We start from the raw sequence: 26,394 nt of genomic DNA, 5'->3' as shown, positions 1-26,394 counted from the left end.
TAGGTTATTGATAGGTGTATTAATACATTTTCACGTTGCTACAAAGACATACCTGAGACTGAGTAATTTATACAGAAAAGAGGTTTAATTAAGTCACAGTTCCACCTGGCTGGGGATGCCTCAGCAAACTTGCAATCATGGCAAAGGTGAAGCAGGGGAAGCAGGCATGTCTACATGGCCTGCAGGTGAGAGAGAGCATGTGAGAGCACAGGAAAAACTACCACCCATAAAACCATTAGATCTCAAGAGAATTCACTCACTCTCATGAAAACAGCATGGGGGAAACTGCCCCCATAATCCTATTGCTTCCCTCTCTCGGCACATAGGGATTACAGGTCTCTCTCTCCATATGTGGGGATTACAATTCGAGATGGAGATTTGGGTGGGGACACAGAGCCAAACCATATCAGTAGATAGATAAATAGATGAGATAGTAGATTGATAGAAGACAAATGATGTAGGTAGATAGATGACAGATACCTATAGATAGGTAGGTAAATAGATTAGATAGACATATAGTAAATAGTAAATAGAAGACAAATGATAGGTAGATAGATGACAGATACCTATAGATAGGTAGGTAAATAGATTAGATAGGCATATAAACAGATGATAGATGTTAGGTTGATAGATAGATTAGATAAATACATAGATTATAAATAGAAGATAGGTGATATTAGTGTGATAGGTGTATTAGTCCATTTTCATATTGCTACAAAGACATACTCAAGACTGGGTAATTTATAAAGAAAAGAGGTTTAATTAAGTCACAGTTCCACATGGAAGTTCCACATAAGTAGATAAATGGTGGATAGTTAGATACATGATAGCTCGTTAGATAGGTAAGACTTTGGGGGTGAGATAACTGACAGGTGCATTCCTATTAACCAGAAAGCTTTTGTTTTTATGGATAGAAGAATGCAGTGAGGCTTTCATTTTGAAAGTACATGTTATAATAATGCAATATTTTATATAAAGGAAGTGAGCAATTTGGATGTCCATGCTTGAAACAGGGTGGGGAGAGAATCTAAAGCAGTGGCTGGATCAGAAAGTAAAAGAAAGAAAAAGAAAAGAAATGACCCTTATCCAAAGATGTCCACTTAATCCCCAGAAATTGAATATGGTATATATGGCAAAAAGGGATTTAGGGTTGCAGGGAGAAATAAGGTTGCTAATCAACTGATCTGAACATAAGAAGATTAACTGGGATTATCTGGGTGGGTCCCATGGAACCTCAAGGATTCCACTCTGTAAGAGGAAGAAGGATCACACAGAAGGAGATGCAAGGTGAAAAGGACTTGACCTTGTGACTAGCTTTGAAGATGACTAGAGGAGGCTGTGAGTCAAGGAAATACAGGTAGCCCCTAGAAGCTGGGAAGTGCCTTCACACTACAGCCAGGAAGCAAAAAGGGACTTCAGTTCCACAGCCACAAGGAGCTGAATTCTGCCAACCGGAATGAGCAACATGGATTCTCCCCTCAGGCCTCCAGAAAAGAATGCAGCCTACAGTCAGCTCTTTAAGTCCCATGCAACCTATAACAGATTTCTGACCTACAGAGCTTTAATGTCATAAATATGTGTTGTTTTAAGTCATGAAGTTTGTGGTAGCTTTTTATGACAGTAATTGAAAACTAATACCTGGTCTTTTTAGCGGAATAACGAGCACCCAGTTATGTGTCATTCATGCATATCTTTTTTTTTTTTTTTTTTTTAGGAGGCGGGACAAAACTCCAGAGTTTAATTTTCCAGCTTGACTGACTTGGAAGTGTTCCTGTCAATATAAAAGAACCTGTTGGGGGCGATGGAGAAGATGAAACCGGCTCTGCGGCTGCACTTTCAGCTTATGACCCGGTCGTGGTCCTGCTGCAGGTTCTGCTGCAGTCTGTCGGCTGCCTTCTTGCTGAGGGCCATGTTGGGCCTTACAATAGTGCTGGGGGTGGGGAGACGGCCGAACAAAGGGGCATGTTTGTTTGTTTGTTTGTTTGTTTGTTTTGTGACGGAGTCTGGCTCTTTCACCCAGGCTGGAGTGCAGTGGCGCGATCTCGGCTCACTGCAACCTCTGCCTTCCTGATTCAAGCCATTCTCCCACCTCAGCCTCCCAAATAGCTGGACTTACAGGCACCGGCCACCACACCCAGCTAATTTTTGTATTTTTAGTAGAGACATGGTTTCACCACTTTGGCCAGGGTGGTCTGGAACTCCTAACCTCGTGATCCACCAGCCGGGACAGATTTTTGAAGCCACCTGTAAGTTTGAGAAATTTCAGTTTCTGTTCCTTGTTCTCAAAACCAGCCGTATCCCACTGGCCAAACTGGTTCCCATCCACTTCCTGGTTTCAGAAGCTTCCGTTTTGCCTGACTGGTGATCGACCTCTTCTTGCAAGTCCTTTCGCCTCCCTGGTCTATGTGAACCTGGTCCATGTTGCCTTTCTTTTCCAACACCACCTCTAAGTCCGTGTCTGTTTCCTTCTTCCAAGGGTCTCCTGCCACCCCACTCTCTTTCCACTTATTTTTTTTTTCTTTTCAGAGCCGGATCCCCAGTGACCTTATTCTGGGACTTCATCTTTTTCTTCGCGGGGGCCTTACGGCCATCTCCTATGGGGATGTATTCCGGAGCCTCAACTTTGACTGGTTTCTTTTTACTTCCTTTACGGGGGCTGCTCTCCAAGGACCTGGGGGGCTTGGAGTGGCGTGGGAGGGCGTCTCCCTCCTGGCGGAATTTTTTTTTTTCTTCTCCACCTTCCCGCTGTGTTCCCTGGGGTTCTTCTGCTTCTGTTTCTGCACCAAGGCTGTCTGTTCCTCACCCTCTTTCCCCACTGAGCAAGTGTCCTCAGCAACCCGGCCTCGCAGAACCAAGGGTCCTGGACTGAGAAGGCTGTGGGGTCCTCAGCCCCCTTTTCTTGCCTTCTTGTGTTTTTTGAGTTTCTTTCCAACTCTGGTTTCCTCCTCACCCTATCTAAGGTCTGGGGAGGTTCTCACCCCAGAGGCATGGGACATGGCCTGAGGTGACTTCTTTTTCGTTTCCCCGCTGAGGAACTCCAAGTGGCCAAGCACCTGTTTCCTGGGGCTGGGTGACTTCTCTGTCCATCTGGCACACAGCTGTGGTCTCAGGTTCCACGTGCTTCTGGCAAAGGGTGCTGACACCTTCTTTTTCTCCTTTTCCTTCACTAGAGCATCTCAGGTGCCTGCCCATGGACTACACTCTTAGGGGGGGATGTGGCTTTTATAGGAGAAACATCAGCAAGGTAATCATCATTGTTTAAAATTGAGTATTGAGTCTCTGGTTCTTTGACCATTTTCTTCTTCTTTTTCTTCTCCGGGAGCCCAAGGCCCAGGTCTACTTGGCGTGTCTTGGTGATCATCCTGGTGGGCCAAACTTCCCCGTCCCCCTTCATGCATATCTTAAAGACTATTCGAAAACAAAATGTTTATTGCATGACTCAGTTTTTATAGGAATGAGTGTTCATTCAGCTTCCAGACATTTCTAAGGCAAAAGCACTACCTGTTAAGTGTGGCTAAGGGGGCAATTGAAACCTGGGATGCATGTATTTCAGAATAACACAAAGACAACCAAAAGAGGGATAGATCTTAGGAGAAGCACTGGAAGAAAGTATCTCAAGAAGATGCATCATTTGCCACAAAGAAGTGGATGTAAGAACATGGGCAAAAGTGGGGGAAAACTGGGTATTTTTGGCAGTGTCACTCACGTGGGCAAAGAAGTCAAGTGTAAGCAGAGTATAAGGCTAATCAATTATCTCTAGACATGAGATATTTGTGGAATATTAGATGTAAGACAGAAGGAAAATTATTGAAAACCACGAAGGCAAACTTATGAAGTTTCTATTTAAAAACAAAATTGGAAGGCAGTTGTTAATTGTGGGCATTTATTGTAAAAGCAGTGGTGGTATTGATAGGAATAATAAAACTAACATTAAGGGAAAATGATGACATGTAACACTGAGTACTTACTGTTTGTCATAGTATACATGCTGTATTTACCCATGTAATCCTTTCAACAGCTATTGAAAGGTTAACTTCTATTATCACCCTTTTTCACATTGAGCAAAACTGAGACAAAGATAAAGTAACTGCCCCAAATCAAAAGGTAAATAAATGGTAGAATGGGAATTTGAACCCAGATCCTCTATTTCAGGAATGCATAATCTTACCCACTACATCATAATACTGCATTGAATATCAGGTCCACTAGATACTAGCCTGGGCACTTGGCACATATTAAATAATGTCTCACTAATCCTTTTTTTCTAAATTAGAAAACTGAGGCTAAGAGTGGTTAAGCTGTCCAAGATTTTTCAGATGAAAAAGATGGAATTCCAAGTCTGTAATCGTGACAGAGTACCTATTATTATACTTGCCCAAGTTGATCTCCTGGTCTCATTTGATCTTCCCACCTTGGCCTCCCAAAGTACTGGGATTATAGGCATGAGTCACCACACCTGGCCCATTAAAAGGAAGAGAGAAAAGAAAGAAAAAAAAAAAAACTTAAAAAAAAGAACTCCAGGAAATGAAAATGGGGACAAAATCAGATGTGACACAAAGAAAAAAAAATGGCAAATGGTAGATTTAAAAACCAAAAGGCAAGCCAAAGCTGGAAGTATATATTCGTGTAACATACATCTGGCATTCAGCTTATAATAAGAATACAAAAACAGTCCCTACATTTAAAAATGAAAAAAGCAACCAAATAAAAATGAATAAAATACTTGAGTAGGCACTTTAATAAAAATATACCAATGGACAATAAACATATGAAAAATTATTCAACATCATTGGTTATTTGGGAAATGCAAATTAAATGTAGTGAGTAATACTTCACACCTGCTTGAATAGCTAAAATTTAAATTATTTACAAAACCAAATAATGAGGATGTAGAGCAACTGAAACCCTCATCTGTTGTTCATGAGACTATAAAATGGTTTGACAGTTTTTAATATAGTTAAATATATATCTAGCTTCTGACCCAGAAATTTCACCCCTAATTATTTACCCATGTGAGCTAAATATATTTATTCACACACTTGTAAAAGAATATTCATAGAAGCTTTACTTAAATTAGCCAACAATTGGAAACAGTCCAAATATTCATCAGTAGGATAATATAATGTACTATTGATATACCCAACAGCACAGATAATCTCAAAAACAATGATAAGAGAAAGAAGCTGCTAAGTTCTTTCTCTTATCACTGTCCCCCAAAGTGTCCCCCAAAGTTCATGTGTTAGAAACCTAATCCTCAATGCAGCAGTGTTGAGAGGAGACACCTATAAGAGATGATTAGGTCATGAGAGCCATGCCCTCAAGAGTGGATTAATAGGTTAGTTATCTTGGGAGTAGGTTTCTGATAAAAGGATGTTGGGCCGCCTTCCCCTCTTTCACATTCTCGGCTTGCTTGCCCTTCTGTCTTGCTTCAAAGGATGATGCCGCAATGAGGCACTTGCAAGCCTCATGACCTTGGACTTCCCAGAATCTAGAATACCAAGAAATAAATCTCTGTTCTTTATAGATTGCTTAGTTTCATGTATTCTGTTATAGCAACACAAAATGAACTAAGACAAAAGCCATACATGAAAAAGTACATACTGTATGGTTTGATTTATGTGAATTTCAAGAAAAGACAAAACTAATAGAAATTAGAAGAGTTGTTGACTGAGGGAAAGATTGACTGATAAGGGCCATGAAGGACCACTTTTGTGTGATTGAAATGTTCTTGACAGTATCTTGACTAGGGTGTTGGATACAAGGCAAATACATTTGAAAATTCAGATTGAATGTCACGCTTATCATCTATGATTATCATTGTGGGTAAATTTTTCGTCAATCAAAAAATACTGCTCACTCTAGCCCTAAGCTAATGCTAAGTTTACAACACTACAATGGTTACCTATTTGTAAGGCAACTAATATGCATCAGTCACTGTGTACAGTGTAGGAGTAGAAGGGTAATCAACAACTCAAAGACATACAAAGCACGCAAAAGCACACATGACCTTCTGGTGGGCTTTGCCCTAGTTACTAAATTCATGGAACTTACATTCTAGTGCAGGAAACAGTATTAATCAGAGAACCAAATAATTTAAAATTATCACTCTGATAAGTTACAGGGAGTGTTATTTTGTATTGTAAAAACATATAATACTGGGAATTTAATCAGGGTAATAGCAAAGATTTCCTCAAAAAAGTGACAATTCAGTGGGCATAACCCTTGAGGAAAGAAATCTTTTTTGTTGTTGCAGGGATGTTATCATTGTTTATCATTGTTATTTATCAGGAAAACTACCAAATTGGAAGAGTGATACAACAAGATAGATACTTACTTCTCTGAGATAGGTAGATATCTGTCCAGCCAGAGAGAACTTGCCTACTCAAGATCCCTTTAAATGCTATGATTTGGATATTTTTATTATACAATGTAGTGAAATGAGTTTTTGTAACCCTACATTCATATTCCAACTCTATTATTAAATTCTAGCTCAAAAAAAAAAAAGATTTAGACAGTAAATCTTTGCAGTATCACATAGTTTGCAATTGCCTGGGTTGGATTGCCTGGGTCAACTCAACTTTTTATTTAGAGTTGAGTGTGTTGTTTTTTCCATGGTCCAGAAAGTGTGTTGTCTCTAAGAGGCAGGGAGATACGTTTATAGAACATAGTCAGCTCTGCCCAGATTCCCTCTGAAGCCACTTACCCGTTCTGTGCACTTAGGCATCAGTTTTGGTGTGCTTTGCTTCTACTGACTTGTATCTGCAGCTTCCTTCAGAGTGCTGCCTACAGACCACTTCAGCCTCCTGGGTTGTAGGCAAGGAAAGCTCAAAGCATCCGGGAGTTTCCTCCTCACCCACCCACCACACACACAGTCCACTGCCAACAAATGACTTTGTGGGAATATAAAGCTTGGCTGTGTTGCCTCTAGGCTGGAGAAACTTTGATGTGTAATTTATGCCATAGAGCACCCTGTAGGATTGGGCTGGGGCTGGTACTTTGCTAGAAATTGCACCCTTCCCAGTCTTTCCTTCCCCATTCCTTACCAGTTTCTCTTGGGAGCTCTTTTTAAATAAGTCACTGGTACATGAATCTCCATGTCAAGGACTGCTTCTAGTGAACCCAGTCTAAGACAGCAGGTCAGAGCTCACCTCCCAGACGAGAACTGCCTCTGATTCACTTAGCTCTGAGACACGAAGAAGCTAACCACGTACAAGCCTCTCAGTTCTGGCAGAGCAGGAATCAGGGTATGTGCTATTTAGCAGATGAACAACTATGTTCATTGATTGTTAAAATTCCCAGATGATCTTTAAGGGAAATTATCTGGTGGACCATTTACACAGAACAGTACCATCAACCTAGAAGAAACTGTCAACGTCCTCAGTGAGCAAGAGTTACAAATAACCCAAAAACTGAAAGCATCGAAAGCATTTATCCAGTCTACCCTCCTGACTCAGAACGTGTTGTGCTAGAACTGTTGAAAGACAAAAGATTCTGCATCCCGTTTAATTAAAAACATTTCACAAAGAAAGTTTTCCCATGACACCACTGCAATCTCCTCATGAACCTAAATTTAGATGTAAGGTATGGAGAAAGGTGAGATAAAGTTTGTTGAGTTTCTTCCATGTACCAGACATTTTCTATGCAATGCCACTTAATCTTCCCAATAATCCACTTAGCTACCACTAGCCCCACTTTCAACATGAAAAAATGAGATGCAGAGATGTTGGGTACGTTATCTGAAGGTACATAGCTTATAAGCAGCAGACCTAGGGTTTGAAATCAATTGTGTTTGGATACAAAGCTGGTACTCATTCCCATGTGTTAATCAGCCTACTCCCTTCAACCTGTAGCTGATTGAGATGCACTCAACTATTTTAACAAGTGAGACTTTGTGAAGTATTTCATTGAGAAGGCAACTTCAAATACTGAAAACAGCGAACCGTCTAACTAACTGTGAGTTCGGTAATACCAATGAATGTTATATCATTAGGAGACTCGAGATCAGCAGATCCAGAGCTGCTTCCACAACCCAACAATCTCATGAGAAATCCAGAATCTCTCTGGCTTTCTGCTGTACCATGTTGAGCATGTTGGTGAAGTCTGTCTTCGTGATTGTAAGGTGGTGTTACAATTTCCCAGATCAAGAGAAGAGACGACAGGGAGAACATGAAAGGGCAGGGTGGTGGTTAGCTCTATGGGGATGTCACTCATTTCTTTCATTACAGAAAATTGTTCTTGTAGATTATTTCATAAGTCATTGACTTATGACACAATTTCAGTGCAAAAGCATCTAGAAAAGTAAATATCTCACAAAAAGAAATGGATCGATTTTAATTTGTTTTTACCAATGATGATTTGTTTTACAAGGGTGGGAACATGGCTTCTTGAATAAAATCAGGATTTTATAAAATGAAAAAGAGATGTATAATGATTGAAAGGAATATGCTATATTTGTTATATGGCAAGAAACAGATCGGAAAACCTTGTTTTCTGTTTCCTTTCTCCCAGTTCAGGTGTTCCTCAAGTCCCTGGAGACACAGAGAATTGCTCCCTTTCACTAATATGTGGACTGAGAGTATTTTTAAATGGCTGGAGTTTGAAGGAGGCACTGAAACAGTAACGTCTGACTCCTATTTCACTCAATTCTTGACAAGACTGGGGATGAGAATGAAGAAGAGTGATAATAATTGAAAGACAATTTTCTTCACTTTCATTCTTTCACAGACACCTGCCCTAATAGCACACACCCCAAATGGACAAAGTCCAGCTCTGTTGAACCAGCACATTAAATGAGTGCAGTATTTTTAGTAAGAGTAGTAGTCAAGTACAATGACAATTCAATTCTTTTTCAAACAACAACTCTGGCCTCTAGCAGCTCATCTCTCTTTGCTGCCATCTGGTATCGCCTCATATGAACTTGACCTGGGTACAGAGGAAGGGACTAGAATCCTTCAATTCTAGGGTCCTACAGAAAGGGACTGAGAGTTAAGCAAACCCAGTTCTGGAAAATGAAAAAATATGGAGAATTGAAGCCCAAAATTTGACACATTGAGATTCTGAGCAATAATAAATGCGCAGCAGGGGGTCGGGGGTTGACCATAAATAGGCTGGCCTTGTCACACCACCTGAAATTAGAACTTTCTACATGATAACATTCGATTAATCAGAAGGCAGAAGACTCACTATCTTGAGCACCAAATGGCACACTTTTCATTTTAAGGCCCTTAAGTTTTATATAGATTTATGTAGATAAACATAGATTATGGTAAGAATAGAAAACACATGTTAAGCAATATCTGTATGCTAGCTTTGTTGTAAGCCTTTCATCTATATCAACTCATTTAATACTTAAAAATACAACCATGTAGGAATGACACTATTATTATCCCCATAACACATATGAAGAAACTGAGGCACAGAGATGTTAAGTAATTCCCCAAAGTTACAGAACTAGTAACTTGTTGAACCAGTAAGCAGGGTTTGAACCCAAGTAGAACCTGTATTGTATCCTACTAGACTACGTATTTCTGAAGATGAATTTCCCTTAGTATATTTATCCAGCTAGATTTTAACAGGTACCCCACCCTGCCACCGACACGAACATGCATTTATACACACACATCATGGCTACGGCTTGCTTGGTTGGTTAAGCCCTTCCCAAACATATTTACTCAGTAGTCTTTTCCTAGAAAACATTCAGAGATTGATATTTCACATACTCTACTTTGGGAAAAGCAGAGTTTAAAGACAACCTGAAGCACACCCAGATAGGAATAAATCTACTCAGGACTTCAGTCATAAAAGGCTGATCACTTCATCACTCCATTCTGGTCTTGATAATATTTCTAAACGATAACAATAAATAAATTAATAGTAAATAATAATGTTAATATCTGTTTTAAGTGTTTTCTGTGTGCCATGTATTATTTTAATTCTTTTTGCTGTATGATATTTTATTTATGCTTCATAAACTCAAGGATGTAGGAACTATTATTAATCCCATTTTAAAAATAATAACATTTAAAAACAAAGATGTTAAATAACCAAAGTCTCAAATAATAACAAGTGGTGCCAATATTTTAATTCAGTCAGATTAACTTAGCTTAAATTAAAAGTCCGATTTTTGAAACTCACATAATTTCCTGGAGAGTTTTAATTCAAGTCTTCAGACAATGAAAGGACTAATTTAGAATGACTAAACCTACATAGTGAGATTATAATGTTCTGCCTTTTATGAATGAACTATTAATACAAACACATAGAGAATGAACTTTTAATACTATAGAGTATTGCTCTGGTGTTAGCTTTTAATCTCACTGTGATAATTAATAGATGAATTCTCTAGCCAGGTATTGCTACAGGGAAACATTCCAACATTCCTCTCCTTGTCTTTTTTGAGTGATGATTTTTGTTGTGTGCTCTTTACTGTTGTTTGTATTTTGCACATTTGGGCCAAGTACACAAAATTGAGGTCATTGTACTCTTAAATTCATGGCATGTTATCACTTCATCATCAAAATTCTTGCTGGGGGTTTTATTTTATTTTGCTTTGTTTTCACTTGTCCACCACCTTAAATTCCACCCTTCTTCCCTCATAAAGATTCACTCTGGTGTATAAAGTATTTTGTTTGCTCATTTGTTTTTAGAAAAATGGGTGTCTTTGACTGGTGTTGCTTTTTGCCTGGAAAATGGCGCATCTCTGTTTTGTGAGCGTGTAGCTCCCAGTTCTGTTTCATCCTCCTTCTATAGCATCACTCTATCTGACTTCTGAGAACTTTCTAATTTGAGCCACTCTGGCTTTTGTTGAAAAGATGTTTTATTTCTATTTGTTTATTTCATTTTATTTGTGTTGTGTATTGGCTGAGTTAGGTCTGAAAATATCCCTCTCATTTTGCTGGGCAATGGACTCCGTGGCATGTGCACATAACACTATTTTAAATATTCCTTTTGTCTATATGTGCTCAAGCTTTACATTTTTAACAATTTTATGCACTTTTTTGCAGGTTGCAAGCTTCTTGTCATTTTTTTAAAGAAACTTCACCTACAATTTTTGGAATATACTACATTCTCTTCAACCTTAAGCATACACATTGCTGTCCCAAATATCTGGAACACATTTCTCCGCATTTACATGTATTGACTCTGCCTATAATTTTTTTCTGATTTGGAGAATGCATAGGTTTGTAGAATAAATGAATGAATGAATGACAAGGAGAATTGTCAAAGGAGAGCATGTGCTATTCAATCAGATGATCCCTTCTAAAGATCACCGGCAAACAGCCTTGCCTGCACTATATTCCGGTACCAACCTAACTCAGTGAGACTGACAGAACACCCGTGAGCTGTTTACCAAACATCTGTCTTCACGGGTGTGTGCAAAATCTTCTGTTTACTAAGAACCAGTTGCAAGTTCAGGATGGATTTCTCCAGCTTAGTGCAGAAGACAAATAATGAACAAGAGTACAATCAAGGTTAATCACACATTTTAGAATTAGATGCTGCAACTAGTTGAGATTTGGTATCCAATATCTGGAAATAATGTGCTGTTCATAACGAGGACATCTAATTCGATAACAATTTGATATTTAATGGTGCAGCTCATCCTGCTGTTAATCCTCTCCTCTACAGTTCCTGTTCTAATGAGGTTACCACTAAATCAGTATGCTGGCTCCCCTAATCTCTTGAGAATCAACCAGTGGTCTTCATCATTAAGACTTTCCACAAGGTAATGAGAAAATTTTCCTGAATATTTGATTAAAATACAAATAAAACAAATGGAACAAATCAATTTGCTGGTAACAGTACTGTAGAGGATTTCAACAGTTCATGGGCCTCACCCACTCCTACACATTGTAATTGCTTTGCTGAGAATGGGGCTCTCTGCCCATCTACAAGATTGGAAGAGCTCAAACCTGGACTAAGGATCTTACACAAACTTTCTACCCTATAAGAAGTTCTTGCTGGGAATAATGATAAATAACACTCACAACACTCATAACTCTGACATTCTACCTGCAACTATTTAAACATTTTACATATTTTGACCCATCTAATTATGATAACAATATTGGGAAGGTGCTGTCATTATCCCCAATGTATTCATTAAAGTAGGCCAGCTGATGTTAACAAATAAACCCAAATATGGAATGAATGGACCCTGTAGTAATTTTACCCTTGTGTTAGGTTGATGATGGTTCAGTCACCTTTACCCTGTTGCTTCTAAGGTCATCCTGGATGTTGCCATTCTACTCAGTCAAGAGGAGGAAAGAACATGGAGGAATAGGTTATTGGAGCTCTACATGGGCCATACGGTCATCAGTTTTTCTGACATACCCTTGGCTAAAACTGAGTCATATGGTCACACTGACTGCAAGGGAGGCTAAGAAATATAATCTAGCTATGTACCCAAATAGAGAGAAAGTATTCTTATTAACAGCAACAGCTTATTTAATGCTACACTTATTGTAAAAATAAAAAACCCAAGGCAGCCAGATGTGATGGCTCATGCTTGTAATACTAGTACCTTGGGAAGCTGAGGTGGGCGGATCATTTGTGCCCAGGAGTTCAAGACTAGCCTGAGCAACAGAGTGAGTCCCTGTCTTTACAAAAAATACCAAAAAAATTTCCAGGCATGGTGACATAAGCCTGTAGTCCCAGCTACTTGGGAGGCTGAGGTGGGAGGATCTCTTGAGCTCAGGGAGGTTGAGACTGCAGTGAGCCCTGATTGTACTCCAGATTGGGCAACGAAATTAAATCTTATCTCAAACAAACAAACAAAAAAAAGCAAACAAAAGAAAAATAAATCCCAAGGCATAAGGAGCTTATGTGTTTTGCCCATATTCACACAAATAACAAGGGTGAAAGCTGAAATTTGAATTCAGACAGTTCACATGCAGCCATTTAGGCACAGGTTAAGATTGCACGAAGTCTGAGATTAGTCATTGCAACCATGCCTCCACCTTCCACATCAGACCCTAACCTATGAACAGGTTGTGTTAAGTTTCTGTCTTCACTTACATATGCGTTCCCTCACTACTCTGTGCTTCCTCCCCCTTGCTCCTCTTACTCTCCGCCCACCCCAACAATCATTTCTAATTCTTCCCCTGGAACATTTGCCTCAGGGTAAGAAATTTTATACCCTCCAAATTTTCAAAGAACAATCTCCCTCTGTATTTCCTCTTGGAGTCTGGCTCTCTCTTTCCCATAGGCAGTTTACCCTGCAGCTCTTCCCCAGTGCAAGCTACTTATTCACTCACTCCCAACCCATCAAGGGGCCAAAAGAGTAGGTGTTTAGTCTTCTCCTTCTTACTGTTGCTTCCAAATAAGCTTTATTTGTTACTAACAAATCATTAAACTTCTCCTTTCCTTGTTTCTACTCTTATTTTTTAATTCTCTGACCATTCGGTAGCTCCTTTCTGCAGGGCTTTTGCGCTTGCCTACAGTCCTCCCCATCCCAATCTCTACCTCATTCTAACACATTTCATCAGGTAATATTTATGGCTCCTGAGCCTCATGTTGCAAATCTATTCCATTCAGGTGCAGTGGAGAGGACAGTTTCTCCCTCCCTTTACTCGCCTAATCCTTGCTTGTAGCTTGCATCCAGGTTTGATAGGCTGACAATGCTAGGATCCTGATATCTCCCAGCTCCTGTGTGTTTATAGGACAGAGATGGCACACTGGAAGAGGCAAGCCATGAAGACCAAGGGCTGTCACTCCCCTCTTGCTTAGCAGGAAAAGTGGGTGCTCACCCTTAGCTGTTATGAAGTGGTGCAGGGCATGTCTTAAGGGCAAAGAACATAGTGATTCTACCTGAGGGCATTACTTTATTTGAAACAGGACTTGGGGAACCCTATGCTTAAAAATATTGTCAGAAACAATGGACATGTTGGTAGAGAGCAGTTACGAAGAGGCTGGTAGTTCTATGCTACAAGCAAATGGCAAAGCAGCCTGAAGTTTAATAGAGAAAGCCAGTAAAAGAGACAGCCAATAAGAGCCCTCATGGGATCACAATCAAATCTTGGGTTCCAAGAGGCTGCGCTCATGCACTAGGCTGCAGCGACTCAGGCAATCAGAGCAGAACGTGGGGCAGATGAGCAGACCTCAAAGCCTTTCATAAGCCACAAAGACCCATCAACACAGGGGAGAAATCTCACTGGCTTTGGGGGCTTAAACACAACTTCTGACCAAACACTGACCCAGGAGAGACTCCTAGAAAGTGGTGCTTAAAGATAAAATCACATTCATCCTTGGTAGTCTCGAAGATTTCGAGTGTACCCAAGGCTATAGCCTCTCAAAAGCAATCAGGCAGGGAACCTCCAAGTTCCTAGTTCATGGCTGAATGTGGACCAAATACATAAAATCCCTGAACTATGATAGCAGCCTTTAGGCCACACATGAATCTAATGGTAAAAGACAAAACTGTAACTGGCTAATGGAACTTAGCACATTCTTTGACCAAGAAGTGGCTTGTGCTGACCAGATGTGAATGCCAAGTGGCCAGGATAGAAGATAAAATCAAGGGAAAAAAATATCTGAGCATAAAGACCAGAGGCAGAAAACTGCTGGGGAAATAAACTCTGAAAGATTAGTTCAGCCAAGTCACTAAGCAAATAAACAAAAGCACAATTCAAAAATTGGGGTATTCATATCCAGAGCTGCTATATTATCTAAAATGTAGAGTTTTTAACCAAATATTATAAGTAGTATAAAAAAATGGGAAAATATGATCCATGTATTTGAAAAAATAGAAACTGCTTTTGAAGGGGCCACATGAGATGCAACTTCACACCCACTTGAATGACTATAATTAGCAAAATGGAAAACAACAAGTGTTTTTAAGGATGTAGAGAAATTGTGCATTGCTGGTGGGAATGTAAAACAGGGCAGCTCCCTTGAAAAACAGTTTGGTGGTCTCTCAACAAGTTAAACAGAGAATTACCACATAACTCAGCAATTCCACTTCTAGATCTACACTCCCCAAAAGGAACACAGGTATTCGAGCAGATATTTGCACATGAGTTTTCATAATAACACTATTCACAATAGCCAAAAGGCAGAAACAACCTGAATGTCTATCTGGATAAGTGGATAAACAAAATGTGATATATACAAACCATAAACTATTTATTACTCAGCCACAAAACAGGAGTGAAGTATTTATACATGCAGCAATGTGGATGAACCTTGAAAAAATCATGCTAAGTAAAAGAAGCCAGACAAAAATGGAATGGTCACCTTTTGGATGACTCCATTTGCATAAAATATACAGAATAGTTAAATTCTTAGATGCTAAAAGCAGATTAGCTATTTGCCAACAGTGGGCAGATAGTAGGATGGGGAGTGACTGCTTAATAGGTACAGGGACTCCACTGGGGGTGATGACAATGTTTTGGAACTAAATAGAGGTAGTGGTTTTACAACATTGTAACTGTATAAAATACCTCCGAATTTTACACTTTAAAATGGTTAATTTTCTATTATGTGAATTTCACCTCAACAACAAAAACATGAATTAACTACTGATACATTTTACACCATGAATAAACCTTGAAAATATTATGCTAAGGAAAAGAATCCTGTCACCAATAAAACACATATTATATAATTCCATTTATATGAAATGTCCAGAATAGGCAAATTTCTGGAAGTAAAAAGAAGATTAACAGGCACCTAGGGTCGTAGGCATGGGAGGAGTGTGTTGGTGGGAACTGAGAGTGATTGCTGGTGTATATAAGGTTTTTTTTGGGGGGGTGGGGAGTGGACCAAAATATTCAAAAATTGGATTGTAACGATAGTTTGACAAGGCTGTGAATATATACTAAAAGCCCAGAATTGTATAACTTTAAATAAGTGAGTTTTATGGTATGTAAATGATAGCTCAATAAAGCTGCTTTAAAAAAGAATCAATGATATATTTGGGCTGTACTTGTCAAAAGCCATGAATTTAACATAAATTGAGAGAGGAGTTATATGAAACTGAATGGAAAAGGGAGGTGGAACATATATGAAAAAGAGCTTTTCTCTCTTCTCATTTACACTGAATATTTTTTGTTACGGCACTTAACACCACCTGATGCTTTGTATATCCATTGTCTATTTTCAGTCTCTCCCAACCGGAATCTAAGTCCTGTGTCCTGCTGCATCTCCAACACTATGAACTGTGCCTGCTTTATCAGTAAGAGCTACCATAAAGGTTTTATAATAGGTCTGCCATAACAAAAATCCCCACAGACTTTTCAGGCTTAAACAACAGAGATTTTTTTTTCTCATAGTTCTGGAGGCTGTGAAGTCCCTGATCAAGGCACACGAGGTTGGGTTACTCTGTGGCCTCTCTTCTTGGCCTGCAGAAGTTCATCCTCTCTGTATGTCTTCATGAGATCTTCCCCTTGTGCCTGTGTTCAAATTCCCTCTTCTTAAAAGGACACAGGTCATTTTGGATTAAGGCCTATGTCAGGCTTATCCAACTCATGGCCCATGGGCCACATGTAGCCCAGGACAGCTTTGAATGCACCCCGACACAAATTCATAAACTTTCTTAAAACATTATTCATGGATCTTTAGTTTTTTTAAGCTCATCAACTATCATTAGTGTTAGTGTATTTTACGTGGGGCCCAAGACCACTGTTCTTCCAAGGTTGCCCAGGGAAGCCAAAAGATGGGACACCTCTGGCCTATGCATTGGCCTAATTTTAACTAAATCACCTCTTTAAAGGCCTTATCTCCAAATATAGTCCCATGCTGAGGTACTGGGGGTTGGAGTTTAAACAAATGAATTTGAAGGGAATGCAATTCAGCACACAGAGCGAGCTTGTGAATATTTGCTAGATGAATAAATAGCTACCATGCCAACACGCAAACTGGAATATTATATTGTAACAAAATTATATGAATAAAAACAATCACAGATATTTATACATAGAATAGAGTGTAAGTGAAACACCTCAGAATGCTAACAATTGTGGTGAGATCATGGATGATTATGGATAGTAATCTTCTTTTACATTTTTGTGTTTTTCAACATTTATACAACATAGTAAGTTTTACTTTGTTTTCCACAAAAAGTATCTGTTCATTGAAGACAATTTGGGAGATAGGAAAGAACTAAAAATATAACTTAATAATTCTATCTCCTTTATTCACTTTACCACACTTCAAAAATTTAAAACTTTCATACTGTTCCATTTTTCTATACACCCATATGTATCTATATTCTATACAGTTTTATACAGTAGGAGGTAAATATTCTTTGCTGTTTTATAATACGGTACATTTTTAGCTCAATAGTTATACTTTTTCTCATGATTTTTCTAAACATGATTATTTAATTGATGAATAATAGCAACATACACCATCATGTTTATGCTACCCCCTATTGTTGAATAACTATTTTTTTTTTCAGTTCAAGATTTTTACAAATAATGTTTCAGCATACATTCTTATAAAGAAATATTTATACCAATCTCCAATTATTTTGTTGGATATATTTGTAAAGATGAAATGTCTAATCCAAAGTGTATGTTGATTTTTAAGGCTTCCATTACACATTGCCTAACAATAAAGACCTGATACTTAAACTTACACTTTTTTGTGTTAGTCTTATGAAGAATAAGCAATAAGTCTCACTACCCAAAGCAAACAGATCGAGAAAGAAAACAAAACGAAACAAAAAAACACAAAAATTAGTGTTTTAAAGTGTCCATCAATCTCAAATTATCAGGAACTAATACACTGGAGCAGAAAATAGCAAAATATACAGGTAAGTTCCAGGGCTAAGTTTGTGGTAGAAAATATGTTTCCTTCCATGGTCCATAATAGATAAGCCCGACAGCCTGTAGCAGTGAACACAAAGTTGGAGTTTTAAGCGCTAAGTCATCTGCAGACCACCTCCGCTTCTTGTTTGTTATTTTCATCTCTGGAACTCCGTGGAAGCGCTTGACAACTAGCTCTAATTATATATTCTCATAATTATGGGGTAGATGTCTCTCTCCATCTGAAAGTTCCATTCTTCCCTTTTAAAGGTCACTATAACCAAATAAAGACTACCTGATTCTAATTAGGGCTTTCATCCACTAATCCATCTACCTCATTTAAAAAATGATCAAAATGAGAACCAAAGAAAGGAAGGGGCTCATCCATTTTTACTTTAGCTAGTCAGAGACCTCAAGGATTCTAATACCTAGTCCAGTGTTCCTGGACCATATTCACCTCATATAGTCGTGGTGAAGTTTAACTGGACTAATGTATATAAACCTGTAGTACAACACTGATGTAAAGGTAAATCCTAATTATATCTATTTCGTGAGAGAGGCTGTATGGTATAGTGGCTGATTGCGAGTGTGAGTTCCGGAGACAGGCACCTGGAATTTTGAATCCTGTCTCCATCACTAGCTATGTCATCTTGGGCAAGTTATTTTCCTTCTGTAGCCCTGGCTTTTCCACAGGATATTTGACAGCATTGAGTGATACCGCACATGTCAAGCAATTTAGAAAATCATCGACTATATTATTTATCAACAGTAATTCACAAAAATTCAGTAAAGCATGTTAGGATAAATGCTATTATACACATATTATGATAAGGATTGAGTGATGTTTTATTACGTGCTCAAGACCCCATGGAAAATTTTTTCCCCACAGAAAGCTACAATCTGGGTCTACCATGATTCGCTTCATCAAAAATAAGTTGAAAGCTTGAGATACTTGTCTAATGGAGAAATATATAAAAGAGACAATGGGATTATTTGTTTTTCTATTAATCAGATACCATGTACGTTCCATATAATGTGAAAGTGATGATCGGCACAGAGTTGGTGGTCTGAATATCAGGAGAGTTGACTTAGGATAAATGTAATCCATGTGGATGGAGCCTAGGACTCCAGCAAAGGTTACCTGCAGGAGCTGATTGGTTTAAATACCACCTGTAACCTTTTTTACTCTAATTTATGAGAATTCGGTAACTGAGCAGTTATGGTAATAGTGTTGGTTTCAGCAAAGAATACATTTTAAAGAGTTGGGGAGGGACATCACTGATCTCCCATAGGGAGTGTTTTATTATTTTTTCAGAGAACAGAGAAGACTCAGTTTAAAAAATTGAAAGATGCTGTAGTCTCAGCTACTCGAGAGGCCAAGGTTGGAGAATGGCGGGAACCCGGGAGGCAGAGCTTGCAGTGAGCCCAGATCACGCCACTGCACTCCAGCCTGAGCGACAGGGCGAGACTCCCTCTCAAAAAAAAAAAAAAAAAAAAGAGAGAGAGAGAGAGAGAGAGAAAGATGCTTCAGTCCTTGGATTTGTCCAGAATCATAAGCATTTCAGATTGTTCTCTGATTATCTGCAGCTACTATCAGAGAGATGAAGACTTTGTTGAGTGTATGGGGCAGAGGGAGAGGGGACAAGTGCCTAATGTGAAATTTCAGCAATGGTCCTGCATTTTCTGTCTTAAATTGCACCTTAAAACATAGGGAATGAAAACTCTGTCAGGTTTTGATATGATTTGGACGTCTTGTCCCCTCCAATTCTCATGAGGAACGGTGACTTCCAATGTTGGAGGTGGGCCTGGGGGAGATGTTTGGGTCATGGGTGTGGGTCCCTTATGAATGGGTTGGTGCTGCCCATGAGGTAATGAGTGAGTTCTCACTCTGTGAATTTAAGTGTGATTTGGTTGTTTAAAGGAGCCTGGCACCTTCTCCCTCTCTCTCTTGTTCCCTCTGTCACTATGTGATATGCCTGCTTCCCCTCTGCCTTCTGCCATGATTGTAAGCTTCCTGAAGTCTCACCAGAAGCCAAGCAGGTGCTGGTGCCATGTTTCTTGTATAGTCTGCAGAACGGTGAGCCAAATAAACCTCTTCTCTTTACAAATTACCTAGCCTAAGGTATTCCTTTATAACAATTCAAAACAGACTAACACAGGTTTCATGACAGTTAGTATTGCATTCTGGTTAAGAATACTGTACCAGCCAGGTTCAAATCCCAGATCTGTCTTTAACTGACCACATGATCTAGGGAATGTTGTGTAACCTCTCTATGCCTCAAGTTACTATTTTATAAAATTGTAAATAAAAAGAGATATGGATAGCAGTTACTTTGCTTAGTTGTTATAAATAATTAAATGAGGCTGGCCATGGTGGCTCACCTCTGTAATCCCAGCACTTTGGGAGGCTCACGCAGGCAGATCACATAAGTCCAGGAGTTTGAGATCAGCTTGGCCAACATGGTGAAATCCCATCTCTACTAAAAATACAAAAATTGGCTTCGGGTGGTGGCACACGCTTGTAATTCCAGCTACTAGGGAGGCTGAGGCACAAGAATTGCTTGAACCCAGGAGATAAAGGTTATACTGATTGAGCGTACGTACACATGCACATACCCCCTCATTCCACCAACATATACACTTAGGGAAATGCCTGACACATAAAAACCATGTAAGTATTTCATAATACAATTTTTCTGGAAAAACTGAATCACTAATGAACATTGCTGGTTGGTTAATTTATCACTTGATAGATCAGACATCTCTTTAATATGACTATTTTAGATTTCTGTAAGAAACCTCAATATCTGATAGATTTATTATACTTCTTCTACTATTCACAATAGCAAAGACTTGGAATCAACCCAAATGTCCATCTGTGACAGACTGGATTAAGAAAATGTGGCACATATACACCATGGAATACTATGCAGCCATAAAAAAGGATGAGTTTGCATCCTTTGTAGGGACATGGATGCAGCTGGAAACCATCATTCTTAGCAAACTATCACAAGAACAGAAAACCAAACACCGCATGTTCTCACTCATAGGTGGGAACTGAACAATGAGATCACTTGGACTCGGGAAGGGGAACATCACACACCGGGGCCTATCATGGGGAGGGGGGAGGGGGGAGGGATTGCATTGGGAGTTATACCTGATATAAATGATGAATTGATGGGTGCTGACGAGTTGATGGGTGCAGCACACCAACATGGCACAAGTATACATATGTAACAAACCTGCACGTTATGCACATGTACCCTAGAACTTAAAGTATAATAAAAAATAAAAATAAAAAAATAAAAATTGATTCTAAAACTACTTGGAAGTCTTAGGATATTAGATCAAGAAGTCACCTTAGGTGTTATTCAGATTAATCTTTCAGTTTTCAACGGAGAAAACTGAATCACAGAAACAATGTTCCCAAAGTGACAGGACTCTTGGTAAAGAAATACCAGTAAACTTCAGAGCTATGTGATCTACATCTAGGGTTTTTTCTCTTGGACCAGGTATCAGTTTAGATTTCATGAACTAATACATGTTTACAAATGTTTTGATACTCTGTATTTTTGTCATCTAAGAATAAATACAAAATAAAACAAAGATTCACAAATAAGTTAAGGAAATACTGGAAAAGTAAGAAGGACATAAAGCCAGAATAAACAGTGTTCTGTCTAAACTTGATGTTTCTTTAAATAGAACAGAAAGAAGCACAAAGTATGAAAGAAAGCATTGATAAATTCATCCTCTAAGTAAGAATCTTTGCCTTTTGAAACACAATTTAGAAAATGAGAGGCAAGTGAAATAAGCCAGGCACAGAAGGAAAGCAAATCACAGACTGAGAGAAAACATATATGATAAAGAACATATACCAAATATTTTAAAAGCTCTTGTAACTCAATAGTGAAATCACAAATAACCTAACAGAAAAATGGGGAAATAATTTAAACAGACACTTAACCATCCACGATATACAGATGGCAAAGAAGCACATGAAGGGTTGTTCGATATCACTAGTCATCAGAAAAAATGTAAAGTACAATCACAATGTACACTGCTAGAACGGCTAAAACTAAAAACAAGCAAACAAGATAGCACTACCCAGTGCTGGCAAAACTTTAGGGCAACTGGAACTCTGAGACACTTAAAATGATACAGCCACTTTGAAAAATGTTTCAAACTGTCTTGCATATTTACTGTATAAACAAGCAATTCCATTCCTAATATTTATGTAAAAGAAATAAAAATACACATTACCACAGAGACTTGCATTTCAATGTTTATAGTAGCTTTATTTATAGTAGCCCAAAACTGTAACGAATTCACCTATCAACTGTTGAATCAGTTAAAAAAAAAAAGTAGTATGCACATATAGTTGAATATTACTCAGCAATAAAAAGTAAAAAGCTTCTCCTGTACCCAACGAAGAGTTATGGTAAGTGAAAAACAATCAGACATAAATGACTACCTACTATATACTGCTCAAGAGATTTAATTTTAATGTGTTTCATATGGTTTTCTGTGTGTTTCTTGTTCTTTGGTTGCTTTGAGCATCTTGAATCTGTTTATGGTTTTTATCAAATTCTGATTTTTTTAAAGAAAATTTTACTTACTAGGCTTTTTAGAAAGCAGTTTTAGATTAATAGAAAAATTGGGCGGAAAGTACATTGAGTTTCCATGTACTCCCTCAACCACTCCCCAGATTCCTCTCTTATTAACGTTTTTCATTAGTGTGGTACATTTGTTACAATTGATGAGCCAATATTGATCCATTGCTATTAACTAATAATAGAATAAACCATAGGGTTCATTATTTGTGTTGTACATTCTATGGGTTTTGACAAATGTGTAATGAATATATCCACTGCTACAGTGTTATAGAGAAGAGTTTCCCTCTGACTCTACCTATTCAACCATCCCTCACTTCACTCAGTCGACGCCCCTCCCCTGCAAGTCCCTGGCAACCACCAATTATTTGAATGTCTTCATAGTCTTCTCTTTGTTAATTTTTAAATTGAGTTGTTTGTTTTCTTTGTTGAGTTTTAAATCTAGAAAAGTTTCAGCCATTATTACTTCAAATATTTTTTCTGTGCCCCACTTCTACTTCAGGGACTCAACTTACCCCTGTACTAGGCTGCTTAAAACTATCCCTCAGCTCACAGATACTTTGTTTGTTACTTTTTTTCCTGGATTTCATTTTAAATGAAGACATGTCTTTATGTGGTTGAATTCACTAACCTTTTCTTCTGTAGTGTCTAATTTTCTATTAATTGCATCCAGTGCAAATTTTATCACAGACATCGTATTTTTTACCTTTAGATTTTTAATTTGGTATTTGATTATCTCTTCCATGTCTCTAAGTAACCTGATTAATTTTTCTCTATTTTCTTTAACACATATTCCTTGTCTACTAATTTTATCATTTGTGCCATTTCTGGATTGGTTTCTGTCAACCGATTTTTCTTCTCACATGTCATATTTTCCTTCTTATTTGCATGCCCAGTAATTTTTTGTTGGTTGTCAAAAGTTGTGAATATAACATTGTTAGGGACTGGATAATTTCATATTCTATAAATGTTTTTAAACTTTGTTTTAAAAAATGGGTAATTTGTTCTTGGGTTTGTCCTAAATGCATTCCAAAGCTGGCTTCAGACTATGTTAACATATTTAATGGCCTATGGTGAAATCGCAAAAGTAATGTTATATATTTGTATTGGATTATATATACAATTATTGGTGTACATATGTGTATAACACATACATATAAAATTAAATTACATTGTATTGTTTTATATTCTGGCTTTTACATTTACCATATTATTAATAATTTTATATAATTTTTCTAAACTAATGTTTAAAACTTTTTATAGTATGTTTTCCCTAAATATAAACCATCACTAACTAAACCAATTAACTTTATATTGTCGGATATTTAGATTCCAAGTGTCTCAAGCTAAACCTCTGTCTTTGTTATCGATGTTATGTAGTGCAGTGACCTTCTTTTCCCTGAACCCCTTTGAGTAGGATTTGTCTCTGATAAACAAGAAAATTCCAGTTAATTTTCCCCAAAGTTTACATAGAGGAGTAAAGTGAATGCAATATATAAAAGACCATGTACAGTGTCTGCTACATAAGTGTTGCTCAATACATAATACTTATTTTTAAAGATGGAAAAACCATTACAAAAACAGTCTCAAATAAAGATACAAATTTTTATCCAAATCAAGAATAAATAATTGAGGCCTTGCTTAGAAAATGATATCAGATGGAAAACAAGTGTTGGATGATGAGTGAAGAAGGTTTAAAAAGACTTTTTGTCTTAAAGGATCACACTCTAGGACTTTATGCTCATTAGAAATAACTCAGCTTTGTACACTATCAGTTTGCAAAGACTGAGTGATTGGAAAGTGACAGCAGCATTGTGTTCTAGGACCTGCCGATTTATGGCATGCCTTTGATGAAAGCAGACTCCTAAGCCCTCGGTGTTTTGCCAAGTGGAATATACTTTGTCTCATCACCAATGATGAGCATGTGACTCAAGGTGGCAATGCTGTCCTGGCTTCCCAGTAATTTCTTTAAATTAAATAAATGACCCATTTGGAGGCAATTAGTTCAAATAAAACTTTAGTTGTAATTTCTGAGAGAGTCAGAAAGAGATTCAGGCAAGTGTGTGTTTTTCCTGTGAAATTGAATCTTGGCGAGTGTATGGCTTGTGTTTGTTACAGCTCTCCTCTTCCTACACAGAAGCTAAGAATGAAGACAGATCAGATAAGGGTCAGCTGCAGACAATATAAACCACTATAACTAGTTTAAACAGAAAGAGAGTTCCATTGAAGCTTACCAAATGTGAGGTAGGCTAGAAAATCATTGGAAATCTGAAAGAGCTAGGTGTAGGCAGGACTTCCCAGAAAAAATGTCTAGCATTCAGAATCACATTATCTCTGCTGTAATTGTGAGAACTTCCATTACCAATGTGGGAAAAGTACTAAATTAAGAATCTGCTGACACAGACCTGGGCTGCATCTACTGTGATCAGGAAAGCTTCCACCTCCATCATAGAAAATCACTGACTCAGGAAGTGTCTACTGATAGACCACATTGCCTCAACCATAATACAAGCCAGAAAGATGAATGCCTAACATATCAACCTTATCCACCCCTCAACCAATTTCAAATCTGTGATCTCATGAAAATGCCATTGTTTGACACAACTCAAATCATATCTACTCACAGCCAGAAGGAAGACTAGAAATGCAGTTTGGGGTTTTACATATTTCGAAATATGGAAGACATACTAGAAAAACATGCACGAATGCTGAACAGGTAAATCTGTAGTACCTTCCACAATTTCACAATGTGGCTAAGAGATAGAAGCCAGATTCTGAACCTTTGATCAGGCAATGCAGTACTTGACAGTACCCCCAGAGTACTGTCTTTTTTAGCATTTGAGTCAATTAATACAGAACCTTATTGGTAAGGTATATTTTCTGCCACTTATCAGAAACCTACGTGATACAAACTTCAAGGTTCCTTCCAACTCTAATGTTCTATAATTTATTTTAGTTTGCTCAAGAAATTTACCAGCAATGATTTTGGTGGAAGGGAAATGCAGTATTAAATAGGAATTACCAAGATCAAAATTATAAATATTGTAGAGTTTATCTCTCTTCTTCCCTGTACCCTACCATTATTCCTCATCCTCATCATGGTTCACCATTCCTAGTGAGGGCAACATGTCCTCAATCAGCTATAGGGTATTTAGTTTGGCAAATTTAGAAAAGTTTTAAGCATGTGTAGTGCTCTGTTAAGAGAACTCTAAGCCTATCTAACAGATGGAAGTTCAAAGTGAGTCAGAAGGGGTCAACACAGGGGTGGCTGAGGAACTCCTCTTCCTTGGGTGAGGGGATGGAGATAAGACATCTTGGGTAGCAGTCATTGCCCAGCTGGTGGGTTGTATTACATAGAAATGGAAATGTCTTTAATTTATCTTGTATAAATGTACTTAATTTATCTTGTCCTTAATTTATCTTGTATTATAAATAAATAAGATCGACAATCATTAGTCACTTTCCCATTCCACTCTTTGGATATACCCAAATATGATATAACCAGCACCTTTCTTAAGTTCTGAGAATACAAAGATAAGTAATACAGAGTCATTGTCAAAGGACTACAAGAAACTAGTTCCCTTATCTAGGAAGAGAACCACATGGTTTTGGAAAGCATATTGAGGAAAATCTCTTCAAACTTCACATTGCCACTGGGGATGAATCTTCAGGAAATAGAAATCTATGCTTTTGGTTAGATTACTCTCCAAACCCATAATATTTTCCCTTGATAGCATTTAATACAGTTTTGCACAATTATTTGTGCAATTACTTTGTTAACATCCATGTCCCATGATTTACAGCAAGTTGTACAGGGCCAAAGATGGTATCCAGCTTGTTAATTTCTGTATCCTCAGGACTAAGACAGAATCTGGCAAATAAGAATCACATTATAAGTATTTTTTAAATATAAGTGAATAAAACTACTGTCCTGATTTCAAAATCAGAGCAAAAGTTGAAAGCAATTACCTTTAAAACTTCCTCTAACAAACCTGCACGTTATGTACATGTACCCTAGAACTTAAAGTATAATAATT

General features: G+C 38.0%; 1 pseudogene; it reads right to left on the bottom strand.

The window, feature by feature from the left end:
- Positions 1 to 1,737: 1,737 nt before the first annotated feature.
- Positions 1,738 to 3,361, bottom strand: LOC113224881 (annotated as a pseudogene).
- Positions 3,362 to 26,394: the final 23,033 nt, after the last annotated feature.

Source organism: Piliocolobus tephrosceles, chromosome 7, assembly GCF_002776525.5.
Source record: "Piliocolobus tephrosceles isolate RC106 chromosome 7, ASM277652v3, whole genome shotgun sequence".
NCBI classification, from domain to species: Eukaryota; Metazoa; Chordata; class Mammalia; order Primates; family Cercopithecidae; genus Piliocolobus; species Piliocolobus tephrosceles.
This window is presented reverse-complemented; position numbering and strand designations above follow the sequence as displayed.